Consider the following 20,151-nt stretch of genomic DNA (forward strand, 5'->3'; position numbering starts at 1 on the left):
AATGAATTTGGTGCTGGGGTTTATACTTCTTAAAATCCACTTTGGCTTTCACATAGAAGTGATTGCAGGGGATACACAGGAGTCCAGATGACTAATTACTGGATGTAGTAATGGAAAAGCATGGCAGGGGAATCAAAGCTATGATCTGCCTGTAGGTATGGCTTTCATACATCTAACAGTTTAAATCTAAAAATGTCCCCCTACAGGCTCCTGTGTCAAAACTTAGTCTTTAGTGAGTACTACTATTTTGGAAATTTTTGGAACCTTCAAGGTAGAGGCCCTAATTAGCAGACACAGGTTAGTGACAGGCAACCTTCATATCCATCTCTGGTTCCTGTCAGACCTCTTTGTTCCCTGAACCAACTAAGATATGAGACGCCATGGACAGAAGCTCCCACCACCTCAGACCAAGCTGTCCTGCCATGTTCTCCCCATCACTGTGGACTACATTATGTGAAACTATGGGCCAATACAAATCTATCTTCTCTTAAGTCATTTCTGTCAGGCATTTTATCACAGCCATGAAAAAAAAGTAACTATTATAAAACACAGAGAATTGTACAGGATTCTTTTGGCTATCTTGGGTTTTTTGTTTTTCCACATGAAGTTGAATATTATTCTTTCCAGGTCTGTGAAGAATTGTGTTGGTATTTTGATGGGGATTGCATTGAATCTGTAGATTGCTTTTGGTAAGATTGCTATTTTTACTATGTTAATCCTGCCTATCCATGAGCATGGGAGATCTTTCCATTTTCTGACATCTTCAATTTCTTTTTTCAGGAACTTAAAGTTCTTGTCATATAGGTCCTTTACTTGCTTGGTTAGTGTTACCCCAAGGTATTTTATATCATTTGTGGCTATTGTGGCAATGGTCAAGAGACAGCCCGAACTGACCTACTCTGGTGATAGGATGGCCAAACACCCTAATTGTGTGCTAGAAACCCCATCCAATGACTGAGGGAACCAGATGCAAAGATCCACGGCCAGGCCCCAGGTGGAGCTTCATGAGTCCAATTGGCAAGAAAGAGGAGGGTTTGTATGAGCGAGAATTGTTGAGACCAAGGTTGGATAAAGCACAGGGACAAATAGCCAAACGAATGGAGAATGGAAACACATGAACTATGAACCAATAGCTGAGGAGCCCCCAACTGGATCAGGCCCTCTGGATAAGTGAGACAGTTGATTAGCTTGATCTGTTTGGGAGGCATCCAGGCAGTGGGACCGGGTCCTGTACTCAGTGCATGAGTTGGCTGTTTGAAACCTGGGGCTTATACAAGGACACTTAGCTCAGCCTGGGAGGAGGGGACTGGACCTGCCTGGACTGAATCTACCAGGTTGAACTCAATCCTCAGGGGAGTCTTTGCCCTGGAGGAGATGGGAATGGAGGATGAGCTGGGGGAAAGGCGGGAGGGGAGCCATGGGAGGGGGGAGAACAAGGGAATCCGTGGCTGATATGTAAAATTAAATTAAATTATAAAATTTTTTAAAAAAAGAAAAAAGAAACAACAACAATAACAAACCTTTAAAATTACAACTAGTTATCTGATTAGTTGACCTATTTTCATGTAATATGAAATACATAACTGAGAGAAAATCAAACTGCTAATAAATAAATAAATAAATAAATAAATAATAAATAAATAAAAATTAAAAAAAAAACAGAGAATTCAGAAAGACAGGCTAGAAAGGATGGAACTATGATGAGTTTGGTGTTTGGAACTCTGGATCTGAAATGCCAGGCATAAAATCATGGTATCCACCAAGCTGAAGAGCCCCAGCTGGAATTCTGGAGTCATCTAATTTTCAGAGAGAATTCTTCCTCGAGGTGGCTGGTGGTATTGTGGATTCAGGCAGTTTGGATAAAGCTACCCCCATCTGGCACAAGGACTCTATGGACTGCAGATGGAGGCTTGGCAATCAGTACAAATTAGAGGCCGTGCAGAAGACTGAAGGAAGCTGGCAAAGCGTGGAGAAACCAGAAGAGTATCATCGCTCAGAAGCCAGGAAAAGAGTTTCCAACTGCAAGAAAAGTCAAAAATCTAGATTCTTGAGAAAGCCAAGATAAAAAGAAAGAGATGTCAGGAAGCACGGCTGTTCACAAGGGCTTCAGGTAGTTCAAGGTGGGGCAGGAGTAGGAAAGGTTCCGGTCTTGCCCAGTGGGTCCATGCTGAGAGGAAGAAGGAATGACTGTTTCAGAGGACTCGTAATAAACTTGATAATCAGTCCAGAGCGCTTCATTCTCCAGCTCTGGTTTTCACAAGTGGTCTGATCTGAGGTCATGTCTTCACACAGTAGTCACAGTTTTCTCACATGTAAAGCGAATCCTGTGTATCTCAATGCTTGAATAGAGACTGAATGAAACAATATGTGGGTATAGATAAATACACTATTGATAAGAAGAGTCATTTACCTGTAATTCTTAAATCAAGCCATAGTGTTTTTCTTACCCTGAAATCTTCATCTGGGACAAATAGAAAAATTAGAAATCAAGAGAACTTGAGTAATGAAACTTTTGTTTTTACATTTTGTGAGATTTTTGTATGTGTGAGTGTATGTATGTGCATATATGTATGCATGTACCTGTGATTACATCTGTACAGATCCACACGTGTAAGAGTGTTCCTGTACATGCATGAAGAGGCCAGGGGAAAACCTTAGCTGCCATTCCTTAGAATCGATCCATTTTGTTTTCTGAGACAGTGTCTCTCTCTGGTCTGGAACTCACCAACTATGCTAAGCTGGCTGGCCAGTGACCTTGAGGGGTCATCTGTCCCCACTTCCTTATTACATCACCACACCCAGCTCTTCCTTTTCTACCTTACATTCTGTGGGATCACACACAGGTCCTCATGGCTGCGGAGCAAGCACTTTATTGATGAGTTATCCCTCCAGCCCTACAGTTCCTGTTTTAGTTTCAGGTACACTTCATGTGGCTATCAGTTTTCACTCAGATCTACTCTAAGGCCTGTTTTGAAAGTCTTATTGAGCAAATTCACATTTCAAATGATAACCCGGAATGAAAGACTATGCCATACATGTCAATTCAACAGAGAGAACATCATTCTTTGTAAAGCGCCTTCTATGGTACTCTAACTCACTGGGGGAGTATCAAATGTTCATCAATTCTAATGAGTCTTGCTGAGATAGCTGATGTTTAGTATTGGCTTATGTTTTCCTTATGTAAGAGTCTTTGAGTCATCCTGGTCAGGCAACTCTTCTCAGAGTGGTGGGTCAAGTGGCAGTTCCTCCTTGGTCAAATTTCCAAGTTCATCTGAAAGCCTTAAAGGAGGAGAAAGCATGCAAGATAGTGCTGTGAGGGAACACTGTGGCCCCATCTCAGACCTGTACACATTCCTTCTGCCCATGTCCCACTGCACAGAGCTTAGACCATGTTTAGTAACAACAGAGCCTCCAAAATGTTGTTGCAGAAGGAAAGAGAAATTAATCTGAACATAAACTTGTCTTAGACCATGTGTAAATAGTGTGAAACAGGCCACCCACCATGACTAATATTCCAAGAACACCAGCTTCCCAGTCACATGGGTTAAATGCAGAATTAATTCCATTTTTCAGACTCCTCACTACTGTTTTGAGGGTTATTTATTTCTGCATCCTAGGACTAAGGACATAGTAGGTAACAGAGCTCTTGCCTAGTGTGGATGAGGCCCTGGATTTATTCTCAGCACTAGGGGTGTAGGACTGTGTCCTTGCTCTTCTTAGCAAATTTGGAAACCTCAGCACAAACAACCACAAGGCCATTCACAGACCTGAGAGTAGAAGATAATTGCCCTGACCTTCTGCACAGAATAGGAGTTTCCAAACCCATTAACCCACTAGAGCACAAACACAATGCAAGCAAAGACAACAAAGCATTATTGAGTTGTTGTCAGCATAACATCCCATCTACTCTGTCATCATACGGTGAGCAAGTTCAGTTTCATGAGAACTAGTCCAAAGAATATGTTCAGTGAATTACACAACAGTTAAAGGTAGAAGCCCTGTTTTGGATTGCCTTTTTATTAGTAAAATATAACAAAATATATCACAAACCATCTGCAAGAATCTGCCCCCAAGGAAAAGAACAACATGTCCACGGCTTGTCAAGATCAATAGCAATTTCTCTAAGGAGGACTGTAGGGCAAGCACAGTAATATCATTAGCAGATCTGCTGAGCAGGGAAAGGGGAAACAGGCATGGATCTGGGTGTCTCTGCATCGTTGGTGGCTGTAGAAATGCTACAGTGAGCAATTCTGGTTTGTTCATCAATTTTCTTTTCTGACCCATGAGGTACAATGAGCCATTTTCCCTGTTGTCCTGAGACTAGCTTCACCTTGGAAGATCATAAACTGGGACGATATACCGTCCAGTTGCTGGCGGATCAGAAAGCTTGAGAGGAAGGAAGGAGGAAGGGTGGAAGGAAGGACAAAAGGAAGGGCAGGAGGAAGGGGGTGGGCAAAAGAGAAGGAAAGAGGGAGGTGGGATGAGGGAGAAAGGGAGGGAGGGAGGGAGGAAGGGAGGGAGGGAGGGAGGGAGGGAGGGAGGGAGTGACGGCAGAAAAGGGAAAGACAAAGGGGAGAAAGTGATGGGAGGATAAAAATGGAAACATAGAAGGGAGAGAGAGGGATAGAAAAGGGACAGGGAGGAAAGAGGGATGAAAAGAGGAAAGGTGGGCAGGTAGGATGGCTCAGTGGTGAAAGTGCTTGTGGCGAAGCCTAAAGACCTGCATCCTGAGTTTGATGCCCAGAACTCACATGATTGAAGGAGAGAACCAACTCCTCACAAGTTGTCCTTTGACCTCCACACCATCATCTGAGAACATGTACACACACACACTAAATTCAGCTAAATAAGTAAATAAGGCAGGGAAGGAGGAGAGCAAAAGGATAAAAGGCAAGAGAGGTGGGAGAGGAGGGGCAGGATTCATTTGATGGGCACTAAGATGATAAGAAAACAGGAAATAGACTCTGAGTTGTGTAAAGAGACAAAGTGGTAAATCCATAACGTCAGCAGCTGACAGCAGCTACAAGAAAGTGTTTAATAATGTGCACATTCGTCTGTAAATGCTGGCATGTGGGTTTATGAATCTTACTTCAAGCATGAGTTTAAAAGACAAAGCAGAGTTCCTTGAGAAGCAGAGTCCCCCTGCCCCACTCTGTCTCTCTCTCCTGTCCCTACAGAGCCTCCACAGATACTGCTGCCCACAGCTCTGGTGTTACCCAACCTCTGTTCTCTAAGTCCCATAGAAAATCAAAGCTAATAGGAAAAACATCCAAGTCCTGTGTCCTTTCTCCTTCCTTGTCTTTCCCTGTCGTTTGTTTCAAGTTATTGAGTGTCTTCTGTGTGTCTATCAGTGTACTGAGGTACCAATGATGGGCAAGGGAGACACTTGGATTAGCGCTCTCTCTGTTGCTTATCCTAAGGCTAGATAAGTTATGAAGAAAAGAGTTTTTCACAGCTTTCTGTTTTAAAAACTATAAGTCCAAATGTCATGGCCCTGACTGTGGTAAGCGCTCCCCTTCCTCCACTGAACCACATCACATCATGATAGAGAGCGTAAAGGAGAGGGAAGAAAAGAGAGGGGAGAACATAAATGGACAACGAAGGCAGGAGAGCAGAAGTAGAGCTTTATATAATAATTCACTCTCTCAGGGGCTGTTGCTTACCTCAAGACCAGCATGGACCTCTTCTTAGGGCAGCACCACCTATGACCAAGTTACCTGGCATTAAACCCCACCCATTCCATTGTCTTCCACATCATCTAAGTGACTCCAGGCTTCCAGCATGTGAGCCTTTGGTAAACACACATCAACCAGATACTAACTACAGCAAGACTACTCAATCTGTCTCTAGAAATATATAACATTGGAAAGCTTCCCCAAGTGCCAACGTCATGCATGAGAATAGGCCATTAGTCCATTCATTACCTTATATTTGCGAACTATTAAGGTTAAAAACATTTACAGTATTTCTAATAATACCAAAATTAAGTATAATTATTATAATTATAATTACTATAAAATTCTATTAATTATAATTGTTATAATTTATAATTATTATTTTGCTTCTTTATATGAAAGAAAGTAGTACATTCTCTGTCACAGTCACTTTTTTTAAAGACAGGGTCTCACTATGTAGACCTGACTGATGGAGAACTTACTGTGTAGACCACACTAGCCTCAAACTCATACAAATCTCCCTACCTTTGCTTCCCAGGTACTGGGATTAAAGGCATACACCACCACACCTGACACTGCAACCAGGTCTTTTTTTATTGAAGTTTAGAAAATATTCATTTCTCTCATGTAAACATACTGGAGACCTTTTGATTTCTTTCAAGGCATTTTAAAAGCAGAGTGACATGGAATTTAGTGCAGAATAATTGATAGTCTGTACCTGTAATTTTATTTTAAAGTAAATGTGTGTAAGTGGCATTTTATTGATGATTCTTCAAAATAATGTTTTCAGATTTGCCAAGAAAACGTAAGTGTGTAAGTCAACTGTGTGTCACTGTGACAAAGTGTCTGGGATAAACAAAAGCAAGAACAGATTATTTGGCTCATGGTTTCAGGAGCTGAAGTCCCTGGTCACATGACCCTGTTGCTTTGGGCATTTGACCTATCACAGCAGAAGCTGTCTCTCTGAGCAGCCAAGAAGTTAAATAGAGAAAGGAGAGGCTGGGTGCCTCCCATCCCCTTCAAAGGCAAACTCCTGGTGGTGTTACCCACCACACTCCCATAACCTCAAGGTGAGGGCTATGCCTTTAATATATTGTCCTTGTAGGACATTCCAGACTCACACTATTGCTGTATGCCTTTGATGACTGTAACTTGAACCTGGGTTCATCAGTTGCATTAAGACTGACTTGTACAGCTGCTTTCTGCTCACCCTCCATGCTGTGATTTACCTCAGTGACTCTGGGGATGCTTTCCAACTAATCTCTGTGGAGCAGATTCATTCACAGAATGTGAGTTTGGTGTTTTTTCAGCCCTTGTGAACCGTGCAAACACATGATGGAGATGGACAGTAACAAGTCTCCATTTCAGAATAAAGATGGATGCACGAATAAAGACTTCTCTTAATGTCTTCATTATATTACCTCCTCCTGTAAAGAGCTTTAATTGCCTACAATAACACTGTGCTGCTTGGTGGGCTTACTTACTACCAATTCAAAAATTAGAAAATGCTGAATAGATTAATTTTCATTGAAAGTTGACCACCCTACATTTGCGGACAAGAAATTCTCTTTTGAGATTCATGAGTATAGTATTTTGCAACTATTTTCTTACTCTTTTGGCACTTAACATGCTCAGCACATAAGGTCTGATCGATTCACCTTAGTCTGAGCTGGATATAAATACTGTGGCCTCCCCAAGGATAAAATGAAGGTGAGTTTATTATGATATTTTTACATTGTGTTTGGCGACTTTGATGTTCTGGCTCAGGAAACACATTTCTTGACGTCCTTTGGCTAAGCACACTTCCAAATTCATCAAAGAAACTCTAAGTGCTGATTATCCCACTGCTGTCCTGGGTCACTCTAGGCCCTTCCCTCCTGTCTCTGCTTTGAGCACATTTGCGTTAAATGACTGAAGTTCATCCTTGTGAAAGAGCAATGCAATTGCCCTTCCCCACAGTGTTGGTGTTTAGATGTTTTCCCTCTCCTCTGTACTTCAGTGTTCCCATGAGAACTGAAGACAGAAACTAAGAATAATTATGAAGTAAAGTGGAGAGAACTCACAGAGGCAAAAGGGGGATGTAAGAAACCAGTGTTTACATATTTATCACAGAGGAAAGAAAGACCACACTTATTAAAGGGTAGAAGTCTCATAAACATGACCATGAACCACTAAAGGTCCTGATGGTAGGCATAGAATAACATGTCTTATATCATTCATAGGTAGGGAATACAAACTGTAATCCATCTGTGAGTTTCATGTATAGCTCAGTGCAGTTACCTGCACCCCTATGTTCTTGTGTATGTGCTTCAGTAGATGCCCATGCTCAGAACCCTTGGTCCACTCTCTTCTTAGAGGCATCCTCTCTGTTGTTGTAGGAAGGCCTGCACCCAGTATCCACCAGATCACCCTTTGGGACACTTTGCCCATCACTATGTGTAAGTAAAATGAGATGAACCAATCAACTATATGAATTGTTCACTTCCTCTCCCTCTCCCCCACCCTCTCCCCCAACCCCTCACTGCACTGAAAAATGTCTTCAAGAATAAAGCCAATCATCTCTATTGCTATAGAATGCTGACTTAAAACCAATAGCTGGGTTTATTCAAAGGAATGGTTTGACTGCAATATAGAAGCCATTTCCTGTGATGGGAAGCTGTTTTGGGGCACACAGCAAGCAGGAACATGGCAGCAATTTTTAGGGTCTTCCTTTTTGTCCCTGTGAGGCACTGGGAAGCTGTATTCTCAGGACTTAAAGAGGCAATGCATTACCCATCCAGCTCCTTGGCTGTCTGCTTCGCACACAACTCAGACTTGAGAAATCTGATTGCTAATCTCACATCCTCATGACCTACTCATCTATCTGTCTTTTGACACTTCTGGGTTTTTTCCTCATTCAGGCTGCATTTGATACTTTATATTATGACAAAAATACCTGACAGGAGCAACTTGAGGGTAAAGGGTCTATTTTGGCTCATAGTTTGAGTCTGTCATGGTTAGGAAGGCATGCCAGAGTTAATGATGACAGGCTCATCTAGTGTTGTCCCTCCAGCCTGATCTTACCATGGCACCTGGAGTGATTCTTATGAAACACATGCCATAGCATGCCACTCAGATGCTCCTGATCAAAATGCTATAATGGCTTCCCTGTTTACTTCCTGTATGAAATTAATGGCCATTGCAGGGACCTGATGCCCTCTGTCAGTGTTCCCTCCTGCTTGTCCACCATCACCACCTACAATCATCTACTGGCTTCCTGCTTTACCCAGGCTGGCTTGTTAACTGTGTACCCACTGTGTAACTTTTCCTGGAGAGACATGAACAAATGTCTTTTCACCCCAGATAGAACACTGATGACAGACTAAAAAAATGACCTTACCCAAGTCTGGCTTGGTAAATCAATGAATTTACTGGGGTTACTTCACCAAAAATCCCACCCTAGTATGTATGACAACTTATAAAACTGTGTCCCTGGAGATCCCTGTGGAACTTGCAAGGAGCTCAGCCATGTCAAGTCTCTTTTCTGCAGTCATTCACTGCTTATCAAAGCTGAGAAATGGGTCTTGGGAATCTTGGAAGTTTCTGAGCTTTGTAAGTTTGGTGAGCTTCCTGAGTCCTGTGAGTTTCCCTCCTCCTCCTTCTCTTCATGGAGGGAATGTTCCATTTCATAGAAAATAGCTACCCAATAGTCCCATGCCTACCCATTGTGGAGGGGAAGGCCCTTTCTGTGGTTGGCTTCATAGGGTACTCTTCAGTCTTTTCCATCTGTGCTCAGTAACAGCCTATCAGAGAGGCTGTAATTGAAAGCCCTCCTCTACATAGTCATCTCTTTCCCTCTGTTTCCTGTATTCTTAACACATAGAAGCATGCCTGGCACACATATGAATGTATGTTAAAGGAGTTGCCAGTGGCCTTGTCAGAGGAACAGCACATGGCAATTAAAGTTCAAGGTGTCAGCCCACCAGGAGTCAACTCCCTGATGGGTGAATCTCAGATAGGCAAGGCCAGACCCAGAGACCACAGACTCTGGAATGTCTTTTGCTTCTGCTGTGCCTTTACATGGTTGCTGCTGCCATCCTTCTCTGGGATCTGGCACAGTGTGAATGGCTGTGGGGAGATTCCCACTGTCTGTAATGTAGTGTATTTATCTCATGGAAACATCCCATTCTACAGAACAATTTTTTTGTTTTGTTTTGTTTTCTCGAGACGAGGTTTCTCTGTGTAGCTTTGGAGCCTGTCCTGGAACTCTCTCTGTAGCCCAGGCTGGCCTAGAACTCACAGAGATCCGCCTGCCTCTGCCTCCTAAGTGCTGGGATTAAAGGCGTGCGCCACCACCGCCCGGCTCTACTGAACATTTTTACCTGTGGATTATTATGAAGATGGTTTTTTCCTAAGCTGTACTGTCTAAATGATAATAATAATGTTAATTTAGAGTTTTGATGATTAAAACTACAAACAAGCAGTGTGTCACACTGCTACAACACATGAGTTTCTATTGAGGAGGCGTGTAGACTGTGGCTTAGGTTAAGGATTAAGAAAAACAATTGAGTCCCAGTTAGCCCAGCTAGTTTAAATTCTTTTTTTGTCAGATGTATGATGATATTTATTGATGAAAATGACAATAAAATATTTCAAAAATAAGAATACAAAATAGAATTATTGAAAAGGATATTGAATCTCAGCTACTTCAAAATGAGTGTACTTCATTTTGATTAACCAAAGGCAAAATAAAGTCAACATATAACACACTAATTACTCTAGTAAGACACCATTTCTTTGTCCTTCAATTGTATTACTGAAAAAGTAATGGAAAAAAATGTTTAGGAGAAGAGAACATAGCTTAAATTCTTTTAACCTTAATGTTGGGAGATGTGTTCACAGGTTTTGGAGTGTATCACAGCTGAAACAAAACTTTAAAAATAACTTAAAGTTAGAATAAGATGTTTTTTATCAAATAGCTTTGAGGTGAAAAACCCAAGAAGATAATCTAAAGTTTTAGAAAAGCACGTAGTTGAATGCAAAACTCTTTAAGGTCAGGGAACAAGAACAAAGCAGCCCAATTATTACTAGATGATATACTTTTCTTGCTAGGATTGGTTAATGACCAAAGGTGATTATTAATTCCTTGTATCCATTTTTCCCCCAATCTCCTGATATAAAAAAACTATTCATGTGTAGGTATGTACCCTAAAGATTTTTTTCAGCTGTAAGGTATTTTCTTTATTTTTTTATTTAAAAAAATTTTATTCATTTTACATATCAACCACAGATCCCCCTCACATCTCTCCTCCCACTCCCCCCCCCAGCCTCTTCCCCAACCCACCCCCATCCCCTTTTCCAAAAGGGTAAGGCCTCTAGTGGGGAGTCAGCAAAGCCTGGTACATTCAGTTGAGACAGGACCAAGCCCCTCCCCTCTGCATCAAGGGTGAGCAAGGTGTCCAACAACAGTACCCTAAAGATTTAATATAGAGCTGACTGATTCTTTTTCATATATAAAAGTTTAGGTTTGTGATTCCTTTAAGATTCCTTATAAGATTACCTTTCAAGATAAGTAATAAAGTAATTGGCCCTTTCTTTGTAACTGCAAAGTGCAGCCTGCCAGTAAAAGACCTGACTGAGAAGAATACCTTGCTTGCCCACACAGTTAATCTGTAACAATTTGCTTGGGTATGAATGTATGTGATTCTTGGGATTTGTTTTTTATTTGTAATACATAAAATGTTTAATCATGTAAGAAATATGGAAAACATGCTGTTTTTTACTTGTATTTATTCACTTGCAAAACAGAATGTAACCACATTGTAATTTTTGTATTTCCTGAAAGATTTTGCTGGTGTGTTTAAGCTGTGAGGGAAAGAATAGAGATAGAGTTAGAGAGTTAAAATGGGTTAGAAGGGAAACATCAAGAGTGAGGACAAGGTAAGAAGGAAAACACCAAGAATGAGAGATTAGGAGGAGAACATTAAAAGGGTTAGAAGGAGAAGGAAAACATCAAGATAAGAAAAGAGAATACAGAACACAGAATGAAGAATACAGAAGAATAAAGAAGAAACCAGCAAGAGAGCGTGTGAGTGTCTTTTTCCCTAACCACCTCCAATAAAAAAAAGTCTAGTACTCATCGACTCTGTGGATTTCCCCTTGAGCCCTGTGCTGCTGAGGGCTAGTCCACTAGGGAGAGATAAGGAGTGAGTAGTACAAAGATGAAGTATCCCTCTGCACTGCAGCAAACTGTTCCAGGCTGTACAGCCTTGGGGTAGATTGTGGCTCTATGAAATACCAATGGGTAACAAATACTTTGCCAACCTCACTTTACTCATTACATGAGGAAGAACTTGCTTAGAACTTACTGAAGATAAGACTATCACTCTAAACAAAATGACATGGATAAATGGAAAGTCTGTCAACCATATAGAAATATCAGATGGTTGGGGAAGGTATGTATGTGTGTATGTGTTTCTGGGGATAGGTCCCAGGCCCTCACACATGCTAAGGAATCCCTCTGCCACTGAGCTGAATACTCAGCCCCTGAAAGTTTTTCTAAATATTTAATTTATGTGTATGTGCATGTGTGTGAGATTACCCATGGAGGCCAAAAGACGATGTTGGTTCCCCCTGAAGCTAGGGCTACAGGTGGTTGTATGAGATCTGAACTCCAGGCCTCTGGAAGAGCAGCAAGCACTCTTCACTGCTGAACTGTTTCTCCACCTCCTGGTTCACGTGTTGAGAAGTACATTTGGAGGCATTTTCATTGAAGGTTGTGGAAGCTGTTACAGAGGGGAGCTAGTGTAAAGAAAGACTGAACCTTTGGAAACAGACATATTTCAAAGAGATGATGAGGGGTCAAGCCATTGAAGGAAGCACAGAAGAGAAGACCTGGTGTGTTCAAAGGCAGAATGATGAAGTCTCAAAGGCAGAAGAGTGCTGAATGACAAGCAAAGACTGAAGCAAAGCATAGTAGACCTTCTGGAAGGCCATTGGTCTTGGAACTTAAGAGGTCAATGGTAGTTTCAAAGTACTGTGAGTACAGACATCAAGTCCTGATGCAGTGGGATTGATTGTGGAAGGTACAGCTGGGACAGGCAGTGTGAGCTGGATACAAGCCAGGGACAAGACTGAGACACATTGGTGCCATAAAGGAGTGAGAAATCTACAAAAACTTAGAATAAGTGACCAATGGATGCTCCTCCCTAAATGGAACACCTGTATCACCCCCTCCGAGGCTTGGGGAATATCAACAACTATAAAAGAGCCAGAGGAAGGGAAGGAAGGCTGTGAAATGCTGTCTTCCGGGCATGGAATGACAATTGTACTCTTGAGTTCATATTAGCTGTGACCAATATTCTATCATGGAGGGGAAAATTCATGAGACCCTGCCCATTCTTATGGATTCATGGGCACTTAATGGGTACTGGGGAAGGGACTCACAAGACCCCAGTTCATCTGAAGTTTTATATGCAGTTTATGGCTTCTGAGAGAGGGGGAAGTGTTTTCTTCAGTAGTGTCGACTCCTTAGAGTAACCCTTCACTCATGTTCCTGTAAGTAACTTGAATGAAACTCAATGAGTCACCAAAAGAGATGGGAGGAAGAGGAGGAGGAGGAGGAAGAGGAAGAATAGGAAGACAAAGTAGAGAGAGACCTCACTTATAATGAGCAGGATGGAGTTTTCATTCCTCTTTCTCACCAGAGGCCAGGCACCTCCTCACACCGCCGCTTGGCCACCTCTCAGGGAATCCACTCATTCTGTTCTTACAGTCCTCCACCTCAGGGTGTCCTTGCCTCTCTTGTCACTCAGGATGATGTAGCTCCAGTGACAACAGGAAAAGAGATTGCACCTGGACCGACTTTCTGCTCTTTTTGCCTTGTCAGTTTTTCTGTGACCGTGCAGACCGTCTCTCCTCATGTGAAGATGTCCCCCTGCACAGCATCAAACCTGAACAGCTTCACACAACCCCGACCCCTAGGGAAAAGGAGGCTCTGTGAAACACTGTAAAGCCTTCCCTCCCTTACAGCTCTCAGTAAACCTGTGAGTTAGGAACCACAGAGCCAAATGAGAGCATGAGGGAAGCCTCAAAGATAAACAGACTTAACCCATCATGAGCCCTGGGACTTAGGAAAACTGCTTTTCATCAGTCTTGCTAAGGTATATTTTTTATTTCTGCTTCACACCAGATAGCCTTTTTGGTTTTATTTTTTCAGTGTTTTCCCCTGTCTTGGTAGTACTTATAGGAATGGGGGATTACTAGAAGTCTGAAGAATTTGTCAACTGAGCTGGCAATGTGAGAAAGAAGACTGGGCTAGGGAGATGACTGGGTTGATGAAATGTTCACCTTGTTTGCATAAGGAACTGAGTTCAAGGCCCAGAACTTACCAAAAGCTGGGCATGGTGGTGTGTGTTTTTATAGTCTCTGCACTGGGGAAGTAGAAACAGTAGGATTTCTGGTGCTTGCTAGCCTAATCTACTTGAGCTGGAGGCCAGTGAGAGAGACATCTTGCCTCAAAAAGAAAACATTAACAGTTCCTGAGCAATGACACCCAAGTTTGTCCTCTGGACTCCACACACATGCATGCAGACTCACACATATGCATACCTATGCATTTACACATGTGTGCATGTACATGAGTATGCACATATATACACACAAATAAGTAAATAAAATATGGGTATGGCTGTTGCTCTCAGCCTTCTCCTCTATAACACTGCATAGTCATGATGAGAAAAAATTGAGTGTGTGATGAAGTAGTAGTAGGTTTCCACAGAGCCAGGTCACTGTTACTTTCTTGTTCCTGACTAGAAAACCCTCAGGGAAAGGGAAGACGCCCTCTTCATCTATATGGTCCTCACCTTAGCTGCCACAGTGCCAGGATCTTATGGTATGCTCAATCTCTACTGATTTCCTACCATATTTAGTTAGAGAAAGTGAACACTAGAAGGTCGCTGGAGGTCCACTTTATTGACTCTCAACGTGCATAGGAATCATTTGGGACAAGTCTGACTCCAAGTTTGTATAGTGAGGTCAGGCATCACGCATATTCTTTGCTAACTCCAAGGCACACTGGCACACTGATTCATGGGTTACACTTTGAGTGGCAGGTTCTGGTGGAGTGTGCCTTTTGTGGAGTTCGCCTGTCCCTGTGAGGTGACTGTGGGGTGACACTTAGTATGACTGGTATTTATTCCTTATTTCCTTCGTGATGAAAATAAGCTGATTAACTTGTTTCTGAGCAGTAACTGGACCATAGTTCTAAGCCCTGTCTTTTCTCATTTGCGTGTATTTTTCCTGCCAAGCAGCCATCAGCATTGATGGGAAAAGTGTCTGTGGTGAACTTCTGGAAAGGACACTCCTGGGTGAACAGTAAATGAGTTTCATCGCTTCCTTATACAAATAGAATTTGAAGCGGTAGCATCAGTAGACATGTAAAGAATGAATTCTTTCCTCAGCTCTCTAAGAGTAGATACGTCTTTTGTAGCAACCCCAGCACTAAGGAGGCCAGGCAAGAGGATCCAAGGGGCAGGCTGGCCAGTCAGTCTAACCAGTTGGTGACCCCTAGGTTCACTAAGAGACCCTGTCTCAAAAAAATAAGGTGGAGGTTAAGAGCACTGGCTGCTCTTCCAGACATCCTGAGTTGAATTCCCAGCAACCACATGGTGGCTCACAACCATCTAAAAATGAGATCTGGTGCCCTCTTCTGGCATGCAGGCAGACATGCAGGCAGAACACTATTCATAATAAATAAATCTTTAATTAAAAAAAAAAGGTTGAGAAGCAATTGAGGAAGACATACAGCATTAAACTCTAGCCTCCACACATGCATACATTCATGTACTCACGAATTATGTGCACATTCGCTCTCTTTCTCTCTCTCTCTCTCTCTCTCTCTCTCTCTCTCTCTCTCTCTCTCTCTCTCTCTCTCTCTCTCTCTCTTGGGAGAGGGTATTGCTGTTAAACAAGGTCTCCGAGAATTGATTTCCTTTTTCTCAGTGGAGATAATAAAAGTCTTGAATTCCATGAGGTGCCTGGTTCACTATGAAGTTTAAGCATACGCTGAATTCTTGAAGATCAGTTCTTCACTACTCAACTCTAGACTGGAAGCCAGAAGGTCTAACAAGTCACATGCATTAATTAAAGTCCAAAACCAGGACCCCCACCTGCACTTCGAGACCACCAACTGGAGACCCTGGCAACCACACTGTCAGAGTAGCACTTATATAATTCCAACGATGTGGAAACAGCCATTGATACAGCAGCTGACAGACTATCATCTTATCTTCCTGGGACTTGCAAGAATTGGCAAACAGACCGATTCACCTTTCACATTATGGTTCTCTGAGGATTTATGGCCTTAGAGAGCAGCAGAGATTATGGTAATAGGAGAGAGGCAGCATCCTACCTCTCCAGGAATGTTCGTTTTTCCTTAGTGATGACAGCTTTATGATTTTATTGTGAAAATTCACAGAAGGTGCCATTTCAAAATCGACAGCCTTTTGAGATATTTCCAAGGCCAGCAGCACTAAAGAGAGGAATTATATTATAAAATAGATGCTGAATAAAGCTTAGAAGTGAGGAGCGAGATGTCGTTACAATGTGGGAAAACTGACTTCTTTCTTTTGATGTATGGTCATTATCCGTGAATGTCATCCATTTCTCCATATAATGGACCATAATATGGAAGTTGCTTTTTCTATATTTAAAAAACAATACCTGTGCATTTTCTGGTTCACACTTCTTCTGGGAAATCCTCTAAGGTAGGGACTTTTGAGCTGTCTGGTTCCCACTCTGCATAAATGAAGTCCCACCTGTTGCTCATCACTATTCATGTTTGTCTACATCTGGATTAGAACTGCCGTTAGTTTTTAAGGGAGTTTATCTAGCATTTGAGTTTCAAAGGAAAACGAATGATGGTGAAGTATCTCAACTGACTCACTCTGTAGTCATTTGGACCATAGAGAAGATGCAAGCTCATCTTCAAATCCTGCAGTTCAGCTTGATCCAAATGCAATTCTGTCTTTCTAATTGGTGCTAAGGACACAGCAACAGATAAATGGTAGATAAATGGTCATTCTTCAAATCCTTTCCTCACCTTTTGCTTTAGTTCTTTTTTCTGTCTTATTTCATACTCACATATTTTCCCTTAATTCTCTTTTTGGCTGGGACTTATGCAAGCTCATCTCCATCAAATATTCTTTTGATGATGTCCTAACATTGCCCTTAATACTAGGTAGTTCTTGCTAAGTCCTCTCCAAAGTCATTAACTCTTTTCTACCTCTTACTCTTCCACAATTCCAAAGGCATCTCCTATCTATTTCCTTAATGCTCATTATTATTTCCTCTTCAGATCTGAAATAAATGGTAATGCTAAGAATACTAGTTACCTGAATGGGGAGATAGATCAGTTGGTGTGATACTTGCAATGCAAGCATGAGGACCAGAGTTCAGTCATCAGGATGCACCTTAAAAAAATTGGATGTGATGGCACACTAATATCAGCAAAGAAGAGGTAGAGACAAGTAGACCCCTTTGTCTTATAGGCCATCAGCCTAGCTTTACTTGGTGAGTTCCAGGTCTCAGTGAGTTATTCTTGTCTCAAAACCAAGGAGAAGGGCTCCTGAGGAACAACAGCTGAGACTATTCCCTGACCTCTACAATTACACACACACACACACACACACACACACACACACACACACACACACACACACACAGAACTATTACTCTACATGGAAGCCTTCTGTGTTTCATGACATGCCAGACTTCACATTCAAAATTTGCAAATGAGAGGACAGTGATACACCCTTTGGTAAAAGCAAGTGAGGTCCACATAGTGAGTAGCTAGGAAAGCTGCTGGCCCAACTCAGATTATCTGACCCCTAGTGTGCAAAAACATGGCTTGCTTAATTGGGAACCATAACTCCTAATTCTGAGCAAGGTCTGACGAGTATTATACCATTCTCTCAGGACACTGACGAAACAACTGAGCAAACTCCTTAGACTGCTGACCCATCAGTAAGGAACTCAGTGCATTTATCTGAAGGAGCTCATAGACAGGTGTTATAATGCATGAAGGATTTGGAGAATGAGAAGCAGAGGAGGGCACAATAGACTGCCTGTTGAGTGAACTCCCTAAGTCTGCCTATCTCTACTCCCCATAATGCCTTGGTAAAAGCCATGCACACCCAGCTTTTTACATGGGTTCTGGGGATTTGAATGTAGTTCCTCATGCTTGCACAACAAGTGTTTTTTGCCCCCCTGAGCAACATCTCAGCTTCTTCCTCCATGTTTTTAAAGCCTCTGTTTATGAAGTTAGGAACTGTGGTGGGAAGAAGGGATGTGGTGTGTGCGTGTGTGTGTGTGTGTGTGTGTGTGTGTGTGTGTGTGTGTGTTCTTTTAATTGCATTTTCTGAATAATAGGAATAGAAATGCCATCTGTCTCATCATATTCTTATAGTGACTAAATGAACTTGGGTACTTTAAGATGCTTCACAGTGTAAAACACTCTCCAAGGAAGATTATAATTAGCATCATCATTCTTATTATTATTAGCTGTGCAAACTTCAAAGCACTTGATTTCCCTTATTGGCTAATTCTAAAGAGGTTTGCCTCTACTCTGTTTCTTCCTAGGATCCTAATAATTGCTATTTTGCTATCACATTTTTAAAGTGGGGGAGGGGCTAGAAGATATCTCTGGGAGCTAGAGTCAATGTTTCAAAAGCTTTTGATTCCCCAAGCTTCCAGGTAACCCAGGCTTCTCAGACACCTTTGCCACAGCTCCACATAAACTCCCACAGGCTCCTATCTGCAAAGCTCTGAGAGAGATGCTAATATATTTCAATAAGCTCCCAGATGGCCTAAAATGCACTAGTGACCTTTGCTAACCTTTGAACCATTGGGAAAGTCTACATTCAGAATGTCTACTGTTCTCATGAGGCCCTCCTACCTTCCGTTGCTCTGGTCTTTTTCACTTATAAAACAACTTGTGCATCTAGTTGTTAAACAGAATTGCCTATCATGGGCTGGCATTACAGAGCATGCACATCTGTGACCATGCAGAGATAACAGTTGCTGCCTCCATCAGCAGCAGATGGGAGTACTTAACAAGAGAATAGGATTGACTAAGGATTAAGCTGAGAGAGGTAGGTGGATTAGTCAACCTGATGCACTGGGCTTCAGGAATGATGGCTCTCTGCAGATCTGCAAGTCATGTGGCTGTGAGTGTACCCAGCATCTAGCCACAACTTCCTCTAGAAAAGGTCACAACACTATGGCCACTTTTAAATCCATACCTGGTAGGGCTGGGGCTGGGGCTCAGTTGGTAGAATGCCTACATACCATGCATGAACCCCTGCATGGTTCCCTAGTAGCTAATAAACTAGGTGAGGTGATGCATGCTTCTAATCCCAGAACTTGGGAAATGAGGGCAGGAGGATCAGAAAGTCAAGGTCTTCCTTGGCTACACAGCGATTTAGAGGCCTGTCTAAACTAGAAAATTTGTTACATGCACACACACACACATACACACACAAAACTTTTGGCAGTGTTAGGTGCCTTCTATTATCTTTAAAGACATAAAAATAATAAACTATTCATGAAAAAAAAACAAAGAAAGCACACATTCTGTTTTGAGTGTAGCACCTGCCAAGACTGCAAAGCTGTTTCCTGGTCTGAGGATATTCCAAAGGGCTAGGGGGTTCCTCATGGGTTTTGAAGGTGATAATGATGAAAATCCCCATTTAAATAATTTCTTTTTTCCACTGTGTGTGTGTCTGTGTCTGTGTATATCTGTATGTTTGCCTGTACATGTCACACATGTACCATGTGTAGCGGTCAGAGAACAACCTCTGGTATCAGCCCTCACTTTCCATTTCCTTTGGAACACGGTCTCTTTGTTTTCACTGCCATGAACACTAGGCAAGCTGGCCCTCTGGCTTCTGGGTGTTCTTCCATCTCTGACCCCCATCTCCCTGGAGGAGTGCTGGAGCAATGGAATTGCAGGACATGCTACTGTGTGGGCTCTTTACTTGGGTTGTAGGGATTCAAACTGAGGTTCTCATGTTTGCACAGCAGGTACCTCACCTCCTGAGACTTCTCCCTGACACTTATGTAATAATTTCCTATTTGAGATCACAATTGGGTATTTGTACCCAAAAGCAAAAGACAAGGATTTGGCTGTAGATTACAAATGTTGGTCATTAACACAGTGAGTTCTCTGAGACGGGATACAAGCGTTTTATTGGACTAGAAGATGGCATGGTCTTCTAATCTTTAAGACTGCAATTTCTCTTCATCTCCTTAGAAAAAGAAAAGTAGCTGGAGCTCCTTAAGACGCTCTTGTAAATAATTACTCTCTGGCTTCTTTATTAGTGGATTTTAGTTTTATAAGTTTATAGCAAGAATAATGTTTACAGATTCACACAACTTAAGAAAAAGGACACCCTGTTTAAAAGCAGTGCAGCATTTTTACAGCATTATTTTGGCAATG

General features: G+C 42.0%; 1 protein-coding gene across 15 annotated transcripts in view; it reads left to right on the plus strand.

Moving 5' to 3' along the window:
• Chrm3 (cholinergic receptor muscarinic 3) overlaps positions 1-20,151 on the plus strand; it is a 474,104-nt gene that overhangs the window by 357,636 nt on the left and 96,317 nt on the right. For 2 of the 15 annotated variants that reach the window (XM_052728170.1, XM_052728167.1), the window contains one exon: positions 8,054-8,113. The exons of the other annotated variants lie outside the window; for them this stretch is intronic. The gene's annotated coding sequence lies outside the window, so the exon portion shown is untranslated. The remainder of the gene's footprint in view (positions 1-8,053; positions 8,114-20,151) is intronic. 15 annotated transcript variants of the gene reach the window in all.

Source organism: Peromyscus californicus, unplaced genomic scaffold, assembly GCF_007827085.1.
Source record: "Peromyscus californicus insignis strain IS unplaced genomic scaffold, ASM782708v3 Scaffold_8__1_contigs__length_139910024, whole genome shotgun sequence".
NCBI classification, from domain to species: domain Eukaryota; kingdom Metazoa; phylum Chordata; class Mammalia; order Rodentia; family Cricetidae; genus Peromyscus; species Peromyscus californicus.